General features: G+C 37.5%; 1 long non-coding RNA gene across 1 annotated transcript; it reads left to right on the forward strand.

The window, feature by feature from the left end:
• Window positions 1–19,468: 19,468 nt before the first annotated feature.
• On the forward strand, window positions 19,469–20,423 carry LOC141388817 (uncharacterized). The gene is made up of 2 exons (XR_012408940.1): window positions 19,469–19,816; window positions 19,877–20,423. It is a non-coding gene; the product is annotated as an uncharacterized lncRNA (long non-coding RNA).
• The last annotated feature ends 3,673 nt before the right edge of the window (window positions 20,424–24,096 follow it).

A 24,096-nucleotide genomic window follows, 5' to 3' on the forward strand; every position in this document is an offset into this window, starting at 1 on the left:
ATTTCAGCGAATTTTGACATATATAGCGTGTGTTGTGCATCAAATACAGGAAATCAGCCGAAAATATATATGGGAGCTATATCCAAATTTGAACCGATTTCGATATAATTTGGGACATTTATGTCTAGACGAAATTCCGTCACACATTCCGAATTTCAGCGAAATTGGACATATGTAGCGTGTTTGGTGCATCAAATGCCTCAAATCGGCCGAAAATTTACATGGGAGCTATATTCAAAACTGAACCGATTACGATATAATTTGGGACATTTATGTCTAGACCAAATTCCGTCAAACATTCCAAATTTCAGCGAATTTTGACATATATAGCGTGTGTTGTGCATCAAATACAGGAAATCAGCCGAAAATATATATGGGAGCTATATCCAAATTTGAACCGATTTCGATATAATTTGGAACATTTATGTCTAGACAAAATTCCGTCACACATTCCAATTTTTATTGAAATTGGACATAAATAGCGAGTTTGGTGCATAAAATAAAGAAAATCGGACGAAAATATATATGGGAGCTATATCCAATTATTTCTATATTAAATTCCGTCACACATACCAAATTTGGAGATTGTATCTGTAACCGTTCTAAAGATATTTGCATACAAAATCTAAATCTTTTGGAGGTACTTCCGGTTTTGGTGCTATATCTTCAGATCAACGCGGAATTTCAAAAAGTGATATGGCCTATTTTCATTCCAGGTGATGTAGTAATATACCCTACAAATTTCAGGAAGATCTGTTCAGCGGTTTTTGAGTCTATAATACACAAACAAACGTACAAACAAATTTCTATTTTATATATATAGCACGGTGTGCCTTAACCAAATTTTGAATGGAAGGTGCTTACACCTGGGAAGTTTTTGCAGATTCTGAAACTACTATGCTCATAGAGGAGAAGTATCAAGAAACAAAAAAATCGTTGGAGGGATTTTAAAATAAATCACGATTTAAGTTCACATTTTTAGGAGTTCTTTAGGTTTTCACGATTTTGCTTGGAAACCGCGAGTCCGATGTAAATGGGCCTAAAGAAAATGTTGTAGCTGTAAAAATTCTTCACAAGACTGTCCTTTATGATATTTTCGTAGGTTTTATCGTTTATGAGATATAGAAGTTCAAATTGAGACAATGCACTGACTGTATCGCCTCCTTATAAAACAATATCATGCTCAGTGCGCCTTAACTAACTTTTGATGAAAACCACTTACACATGGGAAGATTTCGCGGATTCTGAAACAGCAATGTTCATAGATAAGAAAAAAAAACAGAAGAAATCGTCGGAGGGATTTTTAAATAAATCGCGATCAAAATTCACAATTTTAGGGTTTTTTTAGGTTTTCACGATTTTGCGTGGAAACACCAAGTCGTATCGAAATGAGTCTAAAAAAATGTTGTAGCTGTGAAAATTCTCTACAAGACTGACCTTTAGGTTTTTTTTCGTAGGTTTTTTATCTTAAGTCTTCAAGATTTTGCTTGGAAACCGCAAGTCATATCAAAATGGGACTAAAGTAAATGTTGAAGCTGTGAAAATTCTCTACAAGATTGGGTGATTTATTTTTCGTAGGTTGTACCATTTTCAAGATATATAAGTTTAGTTTGGGAAATTGCAGTAATGACATTGTTTTATAAGGAGGCGATACAGTCAGTGCATTGTCTCAATTTGAACTTTTATATCTCAAAAACGGTAAAACCTACGATAAAGGCCACTCTTTTCACAGCTACAACATTTTTTCCGCCCCATTTACATAGGACTCGCAGTTTCCAAGCAAAATCGTGAAAACCTAAAGAACCCCTAAAATTCTGAACTTAAATCGCGATTTATTTGAAAACCCCTCCGGCGATTTTTTTTGTTTCTTGATATTTCTCATCTATGGGCATTGTAGTTTCAGAATCTGCAAAACTTCCCAGGTGTAAGCACCTTCAATTTAAAATTAGTTAAGGCGCACCGTGATAGATGAACAAAAAATTTTGTTGTCCCGTTTATTTATATTATATGCAAACTATGTAAGCAGAAAATATATTATATTCAGTTAGAGGATGAGACAAAGGATATTTACTATCATTTGAACTTCATCATAATTAATTTCTATGCCGATTTTGCATGTCAGTATATCTGTTGAATTGAATACAGAGTTTTACGGAATATCTTTTAAATTCGACACAGAATTCTTATCAAACCTAATTGTTTTAGTTTCACATATGTTTCTTATACAGGTCAATGTTATTATAGCCACTTCAAGCTGACAATGTTCAAAGCTTAAAGATTTTCACACGTGAAAAGGGTGCCAGTAGAATTTAACTTCAGTTTTATTTAATTCTCATTTCAATGGGATAAGTTCAGGAATTATATGCAAGTTTTATAGTTTAGTATTATATTAGAACGAATGTTCTCTCAATGAATATCATATAAAAAAGGCAACAAATAGGAAAAAAATTCGAAACTTGTACATATTTTATTCATTTTAAGTGGTATTGAAAATTAGCCTCGGAGTGGAATCCGGTGTCTGGAGTCGTGAAAGAAGCCGACTCCAGAGTCGGAGTCGAACTAATAATGGCTTGACTCCGTAACCCTGGTCAAGGCTTCAGATACCATTTATCCGGATGACCTCGTCGCCGGTCTTCAAATACCACCAAAAGGATAGTGCCAACTTTTTTTCTTCCTGTGGAAGTCCTCCCATCACTTTATATTGAAGGTCTGGTTTTGATTTTCAAAGATTTAGATTTTTGTCGGTTACTCAAAAAATTAGTTAGCGAATTGCACTACTGATCATCCTTATGCAGCCTGTCAGACGCTCCACTGGTGTTGATGACCGCATAACACAGTTCCTCCTATATTGCCTTTTGGCTACCTTGACGAATGTGATGGCGTTTTGTTATCGGCATCATTCCTCTGTAGAGAGGTCCGGCATTTCCTTTTAGAATTCCCGGTTTTCTCAGAAGATTCGGAGATCGGGCTCACCATCTTGATGTCCAAGCTCTCGGTGTCGCCCAAAAGATTCTTGAGGCTGTCTCCTCTTAGGGGGTCTTGACGAGGCTTACTTGGGACATTTGAAGGTGGGAAGCTCTTTCTCTTCTTCGACAGTTTCGCAGTGTACTGCTGTTCGGTAGATCTTATCCTCATCGCAGCTTTCGAGTAAGTGAAGGGAGTTTATTTGATGTCGCACCTAGTAATTCATGAACTTTCGCCGTTGAACCCTGACAGCTCCTTCCTTTTTGTTGTGAGCTTTGCATTGCGCTCTTTGCTCACTTCGTACACCATATTATTATTGGTTCACGCCTTTGAAGGATGTGGTCCAGTAATTTATCATTTCCAGTTTCTAGATGGTTAAGTTGATAGCTGTTTCTCTCTGGTCTCCGTGGTCATCTATTTCTTCTGAAAGGTCCGGAACTTTTTTGGAATCCCAAGTTTTCCAGAAGATATAGTGGTCGGTCTAACCTTTTCATAGCCGAGTATATTGTCAAAGAATACTTGGGATATTCTCCTCCACTACTCTCTTTCGTTGCAAGTTTTTCTATACTCTCGCACTTAATAATAATAATTGTTTAATGAACATCCCAGAAGGGACAAGGGAGACTTGTCTCATATCAATGATTGCACCCCAATTCATATTAGCTCAATGATATGGGACCTACAGTATATCGTCGGGTCCGAAGGGCGGTTGCTAAACACCACATATAGAGAGTTTTACATGGTTGAAATACTCAGAAAATTTCGCCAACATTACTGAGGCGAATTTTGCCACCGTTGAAAATTTGATGTTGCCTGGCCGGGGAATTGAACCCATGATCTTCAGCGTGCAAGGCGGGTGTGCAAACCATCGGCCCATCATCCACCATTATCTACCATATTGTGTATATCCTATTTCATAGGATTTTTCACAACGGCGGTGTTTATTTTGCTTTTGCTGTCGGATTCGAAGTCAGTGTCTCTCTTAGTCTCTGATGGTTGGGTTATGTTAAATCTGTCCTTAGGCTTCCCTGTTTTCTCCTCCCTTTTCTCTTGTACCTGTACCTTTGATAAGAAGGTGTGACTCGCAGGCAGATAACTAGATAACTGGTGCCCACAGGTACTGGGTTATTTAGGCCCTGCAGCCTCACATTTTTCATTCTTACATCTTTGTTTTTTGAGGAATAACCTCATAGTCATGTTTCCGCGGGAAGCTCAATGTAGGTGATCATTCCATGATCGTGGACATCCTCTTATACAGGATTTTTCACAGCGGTGGTGTTTATTTTGCTGTTGCTTTCGGATTCGTAGTCAGGATCTCTCTTAGTCTCTGATGGTTGGGTTATGTTAAATTTTTCCTTAGGCTTCCCTATTTTCCCCTCCCTTTTTCTCTTGTAGCTGTACCTTCAACCACAAATGCCAAGTCTGCCACATCTTGGAAGTATTTGTTCGCGTTCGTTTGATGACGACAAGGAGTGACTTGCAGGCAGATAACTAGATAACTGGTGCCCACTGGTACTGGGTTATTTAAGTCCTGCACCAAACATTTTTCATTCTTGCATATTTGTTTGTTGGGGTGCCACCGTGGTGCAATGGTATGCACACCCGCCTTGCACACATAAGGTCGTGGGTTCGATTCCCCGGCCAGGCAACATCAAAACACTTTTCAACGGTGGTAAAATACCCCTTAGTAATGTTGGCGACATTTCCTGAGAATTTCGGTCATGTACAACCTCTCTACAAAAGTGGTATCTTGCACACGCCGTTCGGACTCAGCGATAAACTCTAGGTCCCATAACATTGAGCTAATATGAATCGGGGCGCACTCATTGATATGAGAGAAGTCTCTCTTGTCCCTTATGGGATGTTTGTGGAACAATTATTATTATATTTGTTTTTGTGATCGTACCACTCTAACCCAGACTGCTCATGTCACTAAGTGATTTGCCTCGGCCTTCGGGATTTGAGACTTCAGATCTTGGAAAGATGCAAACACAGGCAACGCGTGCAAAATTTTCTTCGAAATATTTTGAGTGTTTTGTCCGGAATTTTTGGAAGTTGGGAAATTTTGTCACCGTATGAATCCCTAGCTTTACAACGACTATGGTAAAAAAACCGTAAGGATATCCAAGTGAACATAACAAAACACGGTATTTTGGATTAGAAAAAGGTGTAAAAATATTGCGCGGTTCCGGAAGTCTATTCTGTATTTGACTTATGGAACAAAGGTTTCACCCCAAGCCGCCTAAGTTTTAAATTGAAATCAGTATAATAGTATATTTGTGTTCACTATTCCCTGTAATGGTATGCATATCATGTAGATATATAATGTATACATATATATTTTACCATTTCATTTTCATAAATTGCGGATAAGTGTTTGTATGTTCGTGTGTGCGTATGTTTTTTTTAAGTTTCATAAAAATCAAATATTCAATTTGTGTCACACATCGTTTTAACCTTTAAGCCCATCAGTTCACTTAATATTGTGATACCTCGTCCCTTACTCTTCTTGTTATTGTTTTTGTTGTTGTTCGGTATGAACCTGTATTTCCATAAGGCCAAAAAAGGCAACAAAATGACAAACGAAATAAAAAAAAACAATCGACAAAAAATCTTCGTGTAATCCTTGCAACAGCAACAGATGCATGAAACAACATCACGACCAACCCTCATGAGTTCAATTTTAAACTTTTAACCAGAAACGGTGAAAAACGAAAACAAAAAAAAACTTTTCAATCTCTTTTCTCGCCTGTCATATGTGTTGGCGGCGTCGGAGGAGGAGGTGGGGTAACAAGGCTAAATGTATGAACGTGTAAAAATCTCTGTCGTACATAATGTATGAGAGATTTCATGCAAAGACAGTGGTTTGTGGTGCTGTGCGCTTTTAGCACAGTTATTTAAGTTAAGATTCAAAATGTCCCTTGTGGTACAGGTGATGGTCCATACGATGTCCATAATCACTCACAACGCTGATAGAAGTATATTTTTGAGAAGAGTTTTTTTTTCTCAGTTTAACCCATGCCTCGGATCCATACCATAGCACGGGGTGGCTTTTGTTTGGCAAGATATTGAATCACTTACCCAGCAAAATGTTCGATGCCAAAGATGCTATTCAAGAATGGGTGCAAGTGAAATGGAATGTCATTTTTTCAGCATCTTCACTCATTCTTTTTACAAGAGCGTGACCCCCAAAAGATGCAATTCATTTTCAGATCCCAGCAAAATGTTCGATGCCAAAGATGACATTCAATCATGGGTGCAAGTGATCTAGCATGTCATCTTTTTAGCATCTTCATCGATGAATTTTATATGAGCGTGGACCCCAAAAGATGACGTTCTTTTCTGGATCCTAAGCATGTCATTTTAACCAATGCGTTGACATGTCATTTCCACCAATGCTTTGGCATGTCATTTCCACCAATGATTTGACATGTCATTTTCACCAATGCTTTGACACGTCATTTTCACCCATGCTTTGACATGTCATTTTAACCAATGCTTTGGCATGTCATTTTCACCAAACCCTTGGCATGAAATTTTCATGTCTTGTTTGGAAAATGGAAATGCTGTATTGAAATATGGTTTTCATGAAAAACAAAACTCTTTATTAATTCAAACGAATTCATGAAATAACTACAATGAATTTATCAGTTTATTTTTTCAAAAGTTTACATCCAAAATTGCAATGTAATCACCACTGCTGCAACGCAAAAGATTACTTTCTCCGTTCTCCGCAACTGATATTCTTTCATTTTACAAAAGGTTTTTGCAATTATCTTCCCATCACCAGTTCAGATTTCAACATGGACTCCAAATGTACTCCTTTAAGTATTTTTATTTCGTAAATTACTTTTATTTTAGAATTTTGTTATTTTATAACAACATTTTGGTAATTTATACTCTTTTGTTTAGTGACGGAAATATGTAGGGATCTACAACCCGGCTTGCTTTAGGGATCTCTAAGAACAAAATGTAACGAACGGGGAGGAGAGACTTTTTATGGAAAATACCATTTATGCTTAATTAATTTATTTTTAGTTGTTTCTTTCTAAAAGTAGTTTCTTCTTTATTTTCAGATTCTTGTTCCTTTTCGTTTCGTTTCAAATTCCAAGAAGCGAGATTTGATTGATTTCATTCTATGTCAGATTTAGAACAGACAAGGGAACTTTTAAAATAGCAATGTGTGCAGTCCGATTCTATTTTTAGCTCGATGGTTGGGACATCATATAATACCAATTGTTTAGAAGTTTTAGTTGTTTGATATGCAGGAAATGTAAGACAACATCACGACGACAGTTCTAACAACTTTGGTCTGTTCCAGAAACTGCAAGAATCTACTTATTTTTACTACGATAACAATTTTTCCTTTATGTTATCGGAAAAAATAGTAAAAATTAGTAGATTTTTGCAGTACTGGAACATACCAAAATGAAAATAAACAGGTGTGTAATAAAAACACAAACATCATCTCTATTGGAGCGATGGAATGGGTACAAATGCTGATGAAAAGATCGGATCTTTCACGACTTCCTTTGCATTGGTTCAAATCCTAATGAAAAGATCGGATCTTTCACGACTTCCTTTGAACCAATGCAAAAGATGACATGAAATCACGTCATCGCAAAGAACCCATTCCGTCAAATTTTGCTGGGATCCTAAGCATGTCATCTTTACTAACTCGATGGAATGGCATCTTCAACAATTCTTTGGCATGGCATCTTAACCAATTCCCAAGAATAGCATTTTCACTAATCTTTGGCATGTCATTTTCACCAACCCTTTGGCATGTAATTTTCACGTCTTGTTCGGAAAATGGAAAATGCTGTATTGAAAAATGATTTTCATTTTTTTTATTTTATTAATTCAAAGGAATTAATGAAATAACTATAATTTATTTATCATCATAAAGTTTACACCTATAATTGCAGTTTGTTTTCGATGTTGTAACAGTAGTTAATAATAATAACTCTGGGTCTATCAGTCGTAAGAATGTGGCTATTTCGCTATTTGTATGGTTTGTAACCACAAAGCTGCAAACTTAAGTATCTTAGCAGGATTGGTAGGACAATTGAAAAGGAGCAGTGTGTCGTGTTATCAGTACTTGCCCTATAGGAATTTTGACGGCTGCACCATCCTGAGCGTATTGACGCAAAACTACTCTGGTTTGTCCTGACAGCTGGCGCTTTCAGCTGCGATAGATGGTGGATGTTCTCCAAGGACCGCATTCACACGATAACTGTTTACTGCATCTGTGACTGCATTCGTGTGAATGCTACTTAAACCTGGTTGAAAGGCTTGTTGATCTAGAGGTTCTCTCTTGTAACGTTAGACTTCTCTTTCTAGATTATGAGCACGGCTTGCTCTGAGTGAGTCCTCTTCTAATACGGAGATGGCCTTCAGCGCAGTTGTTGTGCTGCTTACGAATCCTGGAAAGTTATTTCTGATGCTGGAAGAACTATAGCCACAAGGGTCCTTGCTACGGGCGACAATAGCGAAATCGGTTTGTAAGATTCACCTTTGCTGGCATCCTTTTCGGGCTTCAGTAGCTGGCCTATTTTCCAGACTTCGGGAACGATGTGTTTGGCAAGCAACAGGTTGTAAATTTAAGTGAGAAACTTGACTTCCGGCCGTCCCAGCTGTTGCAGTCTAAACAACGCCGATGCACGCAACAGAGATTATTTCCTCCGCAACAGGTTTTGATTCATCTTACAAAAGGATTTTACTTCCCATCAGTGCAGTGCAGATTTCGACATTGACTCCAACTGCAGATTACTATTTCGTGAATTTTATTTTACAACGTTTTGGAAATGTTTGTTGTTTTGTAGGGATCTACAAATCGACTTGTTGAGCAGGGTTCTCTAGAGCAGGCAAGCAATCTTTTATAATTGGCCTGTTCCTTTACTTTAGAAAATGGTAATTATTGCAAAAATGGTAAAAGTGGTGAACTGTTCTCATATAAATTGTATGCTTTTAAAAGTAAGGAAACACTTTGCGGGTAAAAAATTGGTAACCTCAGGCACGTAAAGGAAAACAACTAATACCAAAGAGTGCAGTCCGAGTCTACTTTTAGCTCAATGGTTGGGACTTCCTAGCATAATATATCTTACATTGCTTTAAACGTACATATTTAGATAAATAAAAGAATATAAACATGTGTAAAAATAAAAACACAAAATTCATCTCTATTGGATCGATGGAATGGGTTCAAATGCTAAGGAAAAGATCGGATCTATCACGACTTCCTTTGAATTGGTTCAAATGCTGATGAAACGATCGGATCTTTCACGACTTCCTTCGAATGGGTCCAAATGCTGATGAAAAGATCGGATCTTTCACGACTTCATTTGAACCAATGCAAAAGATCCAGTGAAATCATGGCATCTCATGGAACCACTTCCATAAAATGTTGCTGGCTTACTTAATCCAAATTATCATATCTTGGCCGATATTATTCTTCCCTGAATTTTTTGCACTGATGTTATTTTTTTTTTGCGGAGCCCTGGTGGATAAATTCAAAGAACATAAAGGGATTCCCGTCTTAATATGTTTGCCACGGACACTGCTCCAAGAATTGCTTGGCAGAGGGCGATACAAATAACTCTGGCATGAAGAAGGAGTGTCCGACCGCTGAATCTAATGAAATGGCTGCGGAGACAGGAAAGGACCTGCCACCATCTTATACCAAAGAAGAAAAAAAAAACAAAACAGGTTCGTCCATGTGTTATGCGGTGATCTACACCAGTCGAGGGTCTGGTAGGCTACATAAAAAGAAGGTGTTGTCGTTGTTGTAACAGTATATCATATATTTGTAAGTTCATTTTTCTTCTTAATCTGGTTCTGGGTCTATGAGAGTTATCATATGGCTGGATGGATTGGATGGATTGTTTAACCACAAAGCTAATAGCGTTAGTGGAGCAATTTTGACAGGGCAGTTGAAAAACTGCAGTGTGTCATGTGTGGGAAATTATGTACACCGAATATCTCCACATACCGAATATCCTTGCGTTAACGAAATTGTTTGCTATGATATGTTTGCTATTTTTAGCAAAAATAAGAATTCTTCTTCTTATTTGCAAAAACTCTCCAAATGTCCCCACTAGAAAATGTAAAGACATGCGAAGTCTCATTCACTCACTTCATTCAAACCGTACAAGTCAGTAATTAGACAACAGGTTGCCAACTACTTTAATAGCTCAGAGGAAGAGTGCTGGTTTAACAATCGGAAGGACCGCGGTTCGATCACGGGCCGGACCAATGTTTTTTTTTTTTCTTCTTATTTTTTCCGTTAAAAACATATTCTCTTTTTACGGTCTCAGAGTCTTCGGATAGTGGGCGGAGCTAAGCTCGTTCGCAAGGTATGTAGTAGTAAGTAACGGTCGTGTAAATGTAAGATATCACTATTTGTGAGTATTATCGTCAAGTTCCTAAATATACATATGTATTATTAGTGGTGAAAAATCAATGTCATGTAAGATCTCTACTCCCACAATTCCAAAAATAATACTCATTGTTCTTTCGCTTCCTTGATCTGCCAAAGTCAACACGTATTTAATAGTCAAACTTGTGTTTAATATTTGCAAAGTTAAAGAATTTCAAAAAGTGTCAGCAGTGCCTTCATCTAAGTGCGATTATAAATCCACAAAAATATTTTGAATCCTGAATTCTGGTGTTGCACTCAATATTCTATTGTACGAAAATCATTCACCTGCAAAATAAACTCGGGTGATTTTAGTGAGATTTGGTGTCCATTACGTTTTTACGTAAAATGTTATTAGCCGACGGCAGTATTGGCTACATCTGATCCAAGCGAAATTTATACTAAAACTTATTTCAATCGTAAGAGTCAATCATAATAAGGTAAGAAGTGACATGAATAATTTTGTAAGGTTGATGCAAACGTAGTTTATATCCCTTTAGATTTGCCTACCATTGTATATTCCCTGGCGGCAACTGATTGCATTGTCGTTGATGTGGAGTGCGTTAGAATTCCGGCCACTATTGTTGTTGTGGTAACAAGTTAGAAGATAGCCTTTCCGATTGATGTGATTTCCCTATTTTGCCATAAAAAACCACCGGACTTTGTTACCAACCTCCATTTGCAGTGTTCATATTAATTGTGGCCAAATTCGTATATTGTGCGAGATTACAAGTGTTTCAACCCCATCTGTTGTACACCAGCATCTTTAACAAATCTTGTTCTAAAAATAGATGATCGTATAATGTGGCCACTCCAACTAACCTGTGGCCGCCAGACTTGGTAAATTCCCTTTAATTAGATGAGAGCACTGTAAAATACTGTTCTAGCTGTCGATTTCCAACACCTGCTAGTAGCCCAGAGAGTAAGTGGGCGCTGCAAAACGTAAAGTCGTCGTTGCAACCTAGAGGCTGGGGTTCAAATCCCCACACCAGCGGATTTAATATAATTTATATTTAAAATAACAGTCAGATAAGTTTTTAAGTAAAACCAGAAGTATCAGATATAAATACCCCTAAACATATGCAAACAATTTAATCTTAATGCTTATTTCTAAAGTCCTGCAGCGAAATCTACAAACACACACCATCATTAAACAGCAACACACATACATGTTCATCATCGAGGCCTCGGCGATTATCCTGAATGTGGTTCCAAAGGATGCTGAATTGAAAGCACCAGGAAGAAAGACCCTGGTAAAAATAGTGAGTTTCATAAAAACAAAAAAATTATTTGCATATGTGTCCTTGTTGAAGCCAGGTAATCAAAGGATCAATCTACTCCAATAAAATTACACTTTTATTATTATCCTTATTAGACTTTTATGGTCGCATAAATCCTTTCCAAATCTATAAGAGTAGATTGATTGTTTCGAATACCTCACGAAATGTAAGCATAAATGCATTACCACTCCATTCAAACTTCTATTTCATATATTATTATTCATATTATTCTTCATATTATTCATATATTATTGGCTGTTAGCCAAATAAGCTATAAATTGTTACCTAAAATTACAAAGGACAAAGATCCCTTTCACTATCAAATTTATATAGGATTGATCATATGGCTCTCTTCTTTGAACAAAATAGGAATTCCTTTCAAATCTATGATCTGCAAAATCTGTATATTATGTAGTTTTGTTTGATTAATTGAATTTCGATAATAATTTCAAGATCCTTATTTAAACATTCCCACTTTGTTCCAGGAAAGGAGTTATAGGCAATCTCCAAATATTTTGCAATTTAAATTTGAGATTTTTCCATGTCCCTTGTTTAATATTTAAAATCTTGTTTTGAGACAAATTTAGCTTATTAAGTTATAGTATTGTTGTTCTACAGAACAGTCGTAAAATGAACTATAAATTGTACTTTTATGTAGTCATATATATTCGGCTTCTTTGAATACTTGTTCAACTTATATCCTTTGATGAAGTAATTTTGTTTAAATATATCTTGGATTAACTAACAAGATGGAACTGTAAACTAAAAAATCTTTTCTTTACTGTGGTGAGGTAGGCTAGGGGGGAAAATATCGCTTTAGGGGTCTCAACAATATGTTGCCATTGAGGCCATGGCAGGGTAAGGGTCAAGAGGCTGAGCTCCGACTAACATCAGGAGCTTTTTTTATAGATATCTAGGATTGACATACAGATCTTCTTTGTTTTGATCTGGACCAACAGGGGTATAATCGTTGGCCAGAAAAGTATACATCCATCCAAACTTATTTTTCTTTGCATACAATCTCGGGAGTCTATAATAATCTTCTTTGTTTATGTTTGAAGGATATGACTTAGAGATCCAAAACAGACATGAACCCCCCCAGTCGGCTGTAAGCTAGCAGAACCAATGGCTCCCACTCGTCTGATGGTTCTCGAATTTAGTCCACACAGTTATTCGACCAACATATCCTTGTGTTCAGTTTAGTATGGTATAGACTCGTTGAGGATGTCCATCCTTACAACAACAAATTTTCATTTGGAGATTACTGAACATTACATAAATAAATGGCGCCCAGCGTGGGGCGAAATATTCGAATCCTTTAACGATATAATTATCCTTGTCGCACTTTGATTTGTATTCATTTTCAGAATTCAATTTAGCAGTAATCCTGCAGCATATATTTGTGAAGTCCCGTAGAATTTTCATTAATGATGGGAATTCTGTTGGAATTTACAAATATAAGTTTGTTATCCGAAAGGAATCGATTGCCTCATTATCCTTTTTGTAAATTTCCATGAAACAAATATATTTTCTTCGAATTGCTTCGTCATCCTTTTCCGTGTGCTGAATACTTGTTGAAGGCTCACCGGATTTTCAGTTTTCTGATTGTTTCGGAAAATTCTGACCGAGATGCCCTTCCTCAATATTTTCCGTACCGGTAGAGGGATGGCATTGTATTTTGCTGAAATTATAAAGTATATCAGGAGTTCATAGATTCGTTTTCGTAAAACTTGGTTATCATCATCCTAACTTTTTACGGATGCACTTTGTTTTTTGCTGTTGCGAAACAAAGTCCGAAAATGTTAGTTTAAAGTGCAAGAAGAATGATGGTTTGTTGTGCGAAAGCCAGTTTATTTACAACTTATGTACTCCATAGCCCAGCTTTGTTTTTATTTGTCTAATCAATCCAAAGATATCCTAAACATTTCCCTCACAATTACCTCACCCACAAAAGTAAAGAAAGTACTCTATTTTATTATCCTAAATTATCTTTTTTATTCCAAATTGAATTTCACATCAATTTTGGAGTTACAAAATAATCACCATTTATCCAACGTTGGAGCTTCTTGTTACCAACTCAATTATCGTTACCAACTTAGTGTTGCCTTCAATTCGATTTCATCCTTATTGTTTCAAAATGTCAGTACCAAGAAGTCCTTTGTCGAATCCTAATATGGATTCCGGAACCTCCGCTGAGGAGACTTTGAAGTGTCCTTGTTGCGAAGATGTTATCCAGACTCAAATGCAAGAATGCTATATTATTGACTCGTGTCAACATATCTTCCATCGTCCATGTATCGAAAAAGCAATGGAAAGTTCACCACGATGTCCTTCTTGTAAAGGGCTATTTGAGCCATCAGGACTTAAAAAATATCCTATTGTTTCTACGGCATCAGTAGAAATGTCCACTCAAACGGGTGCGATAAAAAAACATACTCCTGCTTATCGCGGAAAAGCGCGTGGCGCTGCCGTACACCGTCCAATTACCCGTAATTTTAGTCGAACATTATTTTCCGAAAACCTCAATGTTAGTAATGACTATGAGTTTCCAACTAATGCCATGAATGAATTAGTAGAAGATTATGAATCTCAAACTTTAAGTAATAACCAACCTAATCTGATGAATTTTTCAAATTCCGCAGAGAACACAACCATCCAAAATAATAAAAAGCGAAATCCTCCCACTTCTAAATCTAATGAACTGGATTATTCTAGAATTGATCAAATGATTGAAAAAAAATTAATAAAAGTTTTTAAAAAATTTAACATCGGGGCACTGGTACCAGAACAAAATTTGGCTTTTCCAACTATCTCCAATCCCAGCAATTATAACTCTGGTTCGATTCATAACTCCCAAACAAATAATGCATCTAGCAATCAAATTGATTTACCGGAAATTTCGGATTCCGAACAAAGATCACAACTTTTGCGACCAGATAGGGTTACCTTTATAATTCAGAACTGGAATCTTCAGTTTGATGGTTCTAGCAATGGATTGTTAGTTGATGAGTTTCTCTATCGAATAAAGACTTTAACCAAAGAACACTTAAATGACAACTTCTCGTACATCTGCAAAAATCTGCCCATCATTCTGACGGGGAAAGCAAAAGAGTGGTACTGGAGGTACCACAAGAGTGTGGATTCCATTCAATGGAATGAGTTTTGTGGCGCTTTACGCTGTCAGTTTAAGGACCTTAGGTCAGATTTTGACCTAATGGAAACCATTAGGGGAAGAAAGATGAGGAGCGGAGAATCCTTTGATTCTTTTTATGACGCTATATGCTCGATTGCGGACAGGCTTCGACATCCTATTCCCGAAGAAGAATTCGTAGAAATTCTCGTGCGGAATCTGAGACCAGATATTCGCCACGAACTTCTATACGTCCCTATCTTAACCATTCCTCATCTCAGAAAATTAGTTCAAATGCGAGAGAACTTAATGAATGAAGATTCATTTAGGAAAAATTCTACCCAAAAGTCCCAATATTCTGCTAATACATTCAACGTCCGTAGGAATGTTGCCGAACTTCAATCGGAGGAATTAGTTTCCGAGGAATCCAATAATGATGCTTGCATAGATGCCATTAATAAGGATCCATCCGCTTTGAAATGTTGGAACTGCGACGAAATCGGTCATTTTTGGGACGATTGTCTCAGGGATCGAAAGGTATTCTGCTATGGGTGTGGTACGAAGAACATGTACAAACCGCAATGTGTTAAATGTGCTACCAGAAAAATTTCTATGCAGCCAAAAAACTCCTTGCGATCCCAGCAGAACCGCAATCTTCCTTAGAAAATAAAAAACCTTCTGAATTCCCCCTAAACCAAACTAAAACAGCTACAATCACCATTCTGAAACCAGCAATACAACCTGTCAAAACTGATCAGAAACTACTATACCCAATTCGGCCTTATCATGAAAGGTATCAGGAGTACATTGAGAAACGAAATAGAATATTTTCGGTCTCTGAACTTTCAGTCTCAATTCCTAAAACTCCCAAAAGATCTACTCGGCGACTTCGACTGTACTTCAAAAGAAGAAAGCAAGCTTCCAGATACGTCATTTCCACAATAATCAATTGTCCCTCTGACAAAAGATTCTATGCCAAAGTACAATTTCTTAATATTACCGAGTATGGCCTATTAGATACTGGTGCTAACATCTCATGTATAGGGTCTGATTTAGCAACCCATAATTTATCTAATTATACTGAATATACTCCAGGAAAAACCGGGGTCAGAACCGCTGATGGATCCTTTCAAAGGACCTTAGGATCATTGGTTGTTAATATGAGTTTTCGTGGAGAAACACACAAAATGAAATTGTTAATAGTACCATCAATAACACAGCGTCTTATCCTTGGCCTTGATTTTTGGAAATCTTTTTCCTTGGCCCCAAGCATTTTCGATAATTCCATCACTACAGATCCCTTCGTTACGCCTTGTAATCAGCCTGTTGTTTCCATTTTAGAATCATCTGATTCTTCCACTGACCATAACCTACTCTCGACAAATCCTTCATCGGAACCGATCGATTTCAAATACCCATTGACCTCAAACCAACAGGTACAGTTGAAAACAATAATAGAACTCTTTCCAAGTTTCGCTAAGCAAGGCCTAGGTAGAACTTCGTATCTAAAACACAGTATTGACATAGGTGACGCCAAGCCAGTAAAACAACGATTTTATCCGGTGTCTCCTGCTGTGGAGCACTTAATGTATAGGGAGATTGATCGTATGTTGTCGCTTGGAGTAATTGAGCCTTCTGTTTCTGCGTGGTCGTCACCTATGCGACTGGTAGTAAAACCAAATAAAGTTCGCTTATGTTTAGATGCGAGAAAATTAAATTTAGTCACAAAAAAGGATGCTTATCCACTACCTAGTATTGAAGGTATATTCGCGAGGCTGCCTAAGGCAAACATCATTACCAAACTGGACTTGAAAGACGCCTATTGGCAGGTAGGTCTGTCAGAGGAGTCAAAACCTCTTACAGCTTTTACAGTGCCCGGAAGGCCACTGTACCAGTTTGTAGTGATGCCTTTCGGGCTTTGTACAGCCCCACAGACCATGTGTCGACTTGTCGACATGATCATACCTCCCGACCTTAGATATTGTGTATTCGGTTATTTAGACGACATCGTCGTGGTGTCCGAAGACTTTAGTCAGCATTTATCGATATTGGTCCGCATTGCCGACGAATTTCGCAAAGCCAATTTAACATTAAATATAGAGAAGAGTCAATTCTGTGTCACTAGAACCAAGTATTTAGGCTATGTGATAGGAAATGGGGGTATTCAAACCGACCCAGAAAAAGTAGATTCAATTGTAAACTGGCCTGTACCGAAAAATATTCGTCAAGTTAGGGGCTTTTTAGGCCTTGCGGGTTGGTACAGGAGGTTTATCGAGAACTTTTCCTCGATAACCTTCCCCATCTCCGAAACCCTGTCAACTAAAACGAAATTTAAATGGACTCCTGAGGCCCAAAGGTCATTTGAGACCATCAAAACCTTACTTACTACTGCACCCGTTTTGTCAAACCCCGACTTCACAAGAAAATTCTATCTACACTGTGACGCCTCGGATTATGGCATCGGGGCAGTCTTAGTACAGCTAGACACAGAGGGAAATGAACGCCCAATTGCATTTATGTCCAAAAAGTTGAACACCGCCCAAAGGAACTATAGCGTAACGGAGCGGGAGTGTCTAGCTGCTATAGAGGCCATCAAAAAATTCCGGTGTTACCTGGAATTGCAGGATTTCGAGGTCGTAACAGATCACTCGTCCCTTCTATGGCTAATGAAACAACCCGACCTGACAGGCCGACTAGCTAGGTGGGTTTTCAAACTGCAGCCCTATAAATTTACGATTAGCCATAGAAAGGGCAAGGATCACGTCGTACCCGATGCCTTGTCCAGGATACCTGCCGATGAGATATCTGCCCTAGAACATATTGACCCCGAAATTGAATTGAATTCCCCTTGTTTTGAGGACCAGGACTATCAGGCATTAATAACTAAGATAAAGGATAATCCCTCAACATATCCTGATATTAAAGTCGTTGACAAATTTGTATATATTAGGACCGAGCATTATACCGGTAGTCCTGGGGAAGAAATTTCTGCCTGGAAGTTGTGGATTCCTGAGAGAATGCGACGGTCATTAATAGTGAGGTTCCATAATAGTCCTATAGCTTCCCACGGAGGTATGGGAAAAACATTGGAACTTATACGACGACATTTTTTCTGGCCAGGTATGGTGTCCGATGTTCGGGAATACATTCGAACATGCGAAACATGTAAGACTTCCAAACATCCTAATTACATTCTTAAGCCCGAAATGGGAAAGCCAACCCAAACAATCAGACCTTTCCAAAGATTGTATGTGGACCTACTAGGTCCTTATCCACGGTCCAAAAATGGATATATTGGCCTTTTGATTGTCCTCGACCATTTGACAAAATATCACTGGCTATGCCCTATTAAGAAATTTACCTCAGTGCCAATACGAGAATTCTTGCTCAAGAACATTTTCCATTCATTTGGTGTACCAGAAGAGATTGTCAGTGACAATGGTACCCAATTTAAATGTAATGAATTCAACACCTTTTTAACTAAGTTCGGAATCAGACATGTATACACCGCTCTATATTCGCCACAGGCTAACGCGTCTGAGCGCGTGAACCGATCAATTATAGCCAGTATTCGAGCTTATCTTAAAAGTGATCAGCGACTCTGGGACGAACACCTATCCCATATCAGCTGTTCCCTAAGAAATTCCCTCCACCAATCAATTAAATGCTCTCCCTATTTTGCCCTCTTTGGGTTTAACATGATTACCCATGGAGAGACTTATGCCCTTTTAAAAAATATTCAAGCCATTGACGAACCCAGCTTTTACATGAATAGAGAAGACAACCTACAAATCATTCGGAAAGAAATAAGAAACAATATCGCAAAAGCTTATGAAAATAACAGAGACCAGTACAACTTGCGAACTCGGTCCATAACTTATTCCGTCGGTCAAAATGTATTCCGGCGAAACTTTGCCCAAAGCAACGCGGAAAAAAAGTTTAACGCCAAACTGGCTCCCGTTTTCTTGCCGGCTAAAGTAAGAAAAAGGGTAGGTAACGTATATTATGAATTAGAAGACCTAGAAGGCAAACTGGTAGGAACTTTCCATGCCAAAGATATAAGGACATAATTTCTTCTTATTCCGATTAATATCGTAATACAAAGATCGATATTACTCGGTTTTGTGGGAAATTATGTACACCGAATATCTCCACATACCGAATATCCTTGCGTTAACGAAATTGTTTGCTATGATATGTTTGCTATTTTTAGCAAAAATAAGAATTCTTCTTCTTATTTGCAAAAACTCTCCAAATGTCCCCACTAGAAAATGTAAAGACATGCGAAGTCTCATTCACTCACTTCATTCAAACCGTACAAGTCAGTAATTAGACAACAGGTTGCCAACTACTTTAATAGCTCAGAGGAAGAGTGCTGGTTTAACAATCGGAAGGACCGCGGTTCGATCACGGGCCGGACCAATGTTTTTTTTTTTTCTTCTTATTTTTTCCGTTAAAAACATATTCTCTTTTTACGGTCTCAGAGTCTTCGGATAGTGGGCGGAGCTAAGCTCGTTCGCAAGGTATGTAGTAGTAAGTAACGGTCGTGTAAATGTAAGATATCACTATTTGTGAGTATTATCGTCAAGTTCCTAAATATACATATGTATTATTAGTGGTGAAAAATCAATGTCATGTAAGATCTCTACTCCCACAATTCCAAAAATAATACTCATTGTTCTTTCGCTTCCTTGATCTGCCAAAGTCAACACGTATTTAATAGTCAAACTTGTGTTTAATATTTGCAAAGTTAAAGAATTTCAAAAAGTGTCAGCAGTGCCTTCATCTAAGTGCGATTATAAATCCACAAAAATATTTTGAATCCTGAATTCTGGTGTTGCACTCAATATTCTATTGTACGAAAATCATTCACCTGCAAAATAAACTCGGGTGATTTTAGTGAGATTTGGTGTCCATTACGTTTTTACGTAAAATGTTATTAGCCGACGGCAGTATTGGCTACATCTGATCCAAGCGAAATTTATACTAAAACTTATTTCAATCGTAAGAGTCAATCATAATAAGGTAAGAAGTGACATGAATAATTTTGTAAGGTTGATGCAAACGTAGTTTATATCCCTTTAGATTTGCCTACCATTGTATATTCCCTGGCGGCAACTGATTGCATTGTCGTTGATGTGGAGTGCGTTAGAATTCCGGCCACTATTGTTGTTGTGGTAACAAGTTAGAAGATAGCCTTTCCGATTGATGTGATTTCCCTATTTTGCCATAAAAAACCACCGGACTTTGTTACCAACCTCCATTTGCAGTGTTCATATTAATTGTGGCCAAATTCGTATATTGTGCGAGATTACAAGTGTTTCAACCCCATCTGTTGTACACCAGCATCTTTAACAAATCTTGTTCTAAAAATAGATGATCGTATAATGTGGCCACTCCAACTAACCTGTGGCCGCCAGACTTGGTAAATTCCCTTTAATTAGATGAGAGCACTGTAAAATACTGTTCTAGCTGTCGATTTCCAACACCTGCTAGTAGCCCAGAGAGTAAGTGGGCGCTGCAAAACGTAAAGTCGTCGTTGCAACCTAGAGGCTGGGGTTCAAATCCCCACACCAGCGGATTTAATATAATTTATATTTAAAATAACAGTCAGATAAGTTTTTAAGTAAAACCAGAAGTATCAGATATAAATACCCCTAAACATATGCAAACAATTTAATCTTAATGCTTATTTCTAAAGTCCTGCAGCGAAATCTACAAACACACACCATCATTAAACAGCAACACACATACATGTTCATCATCGAGGCCTCGGCGATTATCCTGAATGTGGTTCCAAAGGATGCTGAATTGAAAGCACCAGGAAGAAAGACCCTGGTAAAAATAGTGAGTTTCATAAAAACAAAAAAATTATTTGCATATGTGTCCTTGTTGAAGCCAGGTAATCAAAGGATCAATCTACTCCAATAAAATTACACTTTTATTATTATCCTTATTAGACTTTTATGGTCGCATAAATCCTTTCCAAATCTATAAGAGTAGATTGATTGTTTCGAATACCTCACGAAATGTAAGCATAAATGCATTACCACTCCATTCAAACTTCTATTTCATATATTATTATTCATATTATTCTTCATATTATTCATATATTATTGGCTGTTAGCCAAATAAGCTATAAATTGTTACCTAAAATTACAAAGGACAAAGATCCCTTTCACTATCAAATTTATATAGGATTGATCATATGGCTCTCTTCTTTGAACAAAATAGGAATTCCTTTCAAATCTATGATCTGCAAAATCTGTATATTATGTAGTTTTGTTTGATTAATTGAATTTCGATAATAATTTCAAGATCCTTATTTAAACATTCCCACTTTGTTCCAGGAAAGGAGTTATAGGCAATCTCCAAATATTTTGCAATTTAAATTTGAGATTTTTCCATGTCCCTTGTTTAATATTTAAAATCTTGTTTTGAGACAAATTTAGCTTATTAAGTTATAGTATTGTTGTTCTACAGAACAGTCGTAAAATGAACTATAAATTGTACTTTTATGTAGTCATATATATTCGGCTTCTTTGAATACTTGTTCAACTTATATCCTTTGATGAAGTAATTTTGTTTAAATATATCTTGGATTAACTAACAAGATGGAACTGTAAACTAAAAAATCTTTTCTTTACTGTGGTGAGGTAGGCTAGGGGGGAAAATATCGCTTTAGGGGTCTCAACAATATGTTGCCATTGAGGCCATGGCAGGGTAAGGGTCAAGAGGCTGAGCTCCGACTAACATCAGGAGCTTTTTTTATAGATATCTAGGATTGACATACAGATCTTCTTTGTTTTGATCTGGACCAACAGGGGTATAATCGTTGGCCAGAAAAGTATACATCCATCCAAACTTATTTTTCTTTGCATACAATCTCGGGAGTCTATAATAATCTTCTTTGTTTATGTTTGAAGGATATGACTTAGAGATCCAAAACAGACATGAACCCCCCCAGTCGGCTGTAAGCTAGCAGAACCAATGGCTCCCACTCGTCTGATGGTTCTCGAATTTAGTCCACACAGTTATTCGACCAACATATCCTTGTGTTCAGTTTAGTATGGTATAGACTCGTTGAGGATGTCCATCCTTACAACAACAAATTTTCATTTGGAGATTACTGAACATTACACATGAGAGCCTGTGTCGCATACTGGGTGAATGTTTTGCACGGTGTCATCGATCCTTGCCCTACATGAGCGTAGTTGAGCCAAAACTACTGTGACTTGTCGTGAAGCTGACGCTTCTCAGCAGCGATAGATGGGGATGTTCTCCGAAGACTGAATTCACACAATTGTTAATTATGGCATCTGCGACTGCATATGTGTGATTGCTATTTAAACCTGCTTGATAGGCTTGTTTATCTAGCGGTTCTTTTTTGTAACGAAGGTCCCACCTGATATGCCTGGATGGCATATGCAACGATAGCATTTCATTACTGTACTGGAAGAATATATCTGCCTCATGTCACCCTGTTGCAGTTCGCAGGGCGGTGTTCTGACAGGTTTGAATATTTTTCCATCGTGTTGCACTTTTATTCGCGGACCACACTGGCGTCGCACAGTGGATCAGAATCGTTTTTTCCTGGTCAATTTTTTTTTGTTCAACAGATAACATAATCAGCCTTCCGATGCATTACAAACATTCGAATTCGGCCTAGTAGTTGCAGAGGAATTCAAGGACAAAATTAAAAATTTGAGTTTTTTTTCATACTTTGCATCAAAATATGAGTTTTTTGAGTTTTTCATAAGTTCAAACTATTTGAAAAGGTCAAACACCTATAAACAAACCATAAAATTACAAAAAATTAGAAAACAATTTTTTTGGATATTTTTTTTTAATTTGTTTTCAAAAATTAGAAAAAATACTCCTTGGGTTTTCATAAAACTTTTAAAAAACTCATTTATTAAAAATTTTAATTTTTGTAAAAAAAACTATAATTTATATTGAAAACGGTATGGAAAAACACAATTTTTTTACCCACGTAATTTCAAAAAATTTAAGAAAGTATATATGGGCTGAAAGAATACACAATGGGGTATTATTCTGTAAAAATGGAACATTGTTCCAAGGTGTTACATTACGGCCATATAGGAAATACGATGGAATGGGAAAGGCGTCACAACAACACCTAAAGGTGACGCACTATATTATAGCTGCCATGACATAAAGCATGAGTTTGGTTGCGGATTTGTAGTTGGTCGGAGGTTAAAATACCTGGTCTCCAGCTTCACACCAGTGAATGAAAGACTTCCTACAATTTGTATAGAAGAAAAATTCTTCAACATCAGCTTTATTTGCGCTCATGTTCCCACTGAAGACGAGGACGAACTGACCAAAGATATATTTTATGAGCCCTTAGAAGAAACATATGATTTGCCCATGACATTAAAATTATTCTATTCGATTTGAGTGCCAAAATTGGAAAGGAAAATAGCTTTGGCCCAACAGTCGGAAAATTCAGTCTTCACAGGCTGATAGACTTCACAGCGGCAAAAAACATGGTAGTTAGCAGCACCAGATTTCAACATCTCGACATCATAAGGGCATCTGGCTGCCTCCAGATCAGAAAACAAGAAATCAAATTGATCACGTTGTGATAGATGGAAGACATTCATCGAGCGTGTTGGATGTGCGTTCGTTCCGAGGAGCAAACATAGACTCGGACCACTACCTTGTTGCAGAAAAGGTACGCACCCGGTTAAACGTAGCAAAAAGAGTACGGACAGACACAACACGAAAGTTAGACATCGGTAAGCTGCAATCACAACAGATAGCCACAGCATATTCCACTCAACTAGCCCAACTGCTTAATCAATGCACTTCTCATCCCACTAACATATCAGCGCAATGGCAAAGTATTGCCCACTCCATGCAAACAGCCGCAAAATCCATACTAGGATACCAGAGACCTCTACCAAGAAAGCCATTGTATGATCAGGAGTGTCGAGAAAAATCCGGCATATAGGGCTACTTTACAATCCGTAGAAACGCGTAGCGCACGAGGGAGATATCGGGAGAAAAGGAGAGAGGAGAAACGTCTTTTTGGCAGGAAAATGAGAGAGATGGAAAAGCGGGAGTTGAAAAAATCGAGATGTATAGGAACCAGAATGAAGTCTGAAAATTCTACCAAAGAGTCAAGCATCAAACTGATGGCTTTGGTACAGACACATCCTTCTGTTGAGATCTGCGTGGTAATTTGGTAACTGATACAGATAGTGTGCTCAGGATATGGAAAGAACATTTTTTAAAACTGTTGGTATCCAATAGCAGCGAAGACGACGAAGATACCCCAG

Source organism: Musca autumnalis, unplaced genomic scaffold (assembly GCF_047663935.1).
Source record: "Musca autumnalis isolate F117 unplaced genomic scaffold, ASM4766393v1 scaffold_1, whole genome shotgun sequence".
NCBI lineage: Eukaryota > Metazoa > Arthropoda > Insecta > Diptera > Muscidae > Musca > Musca autumnalis.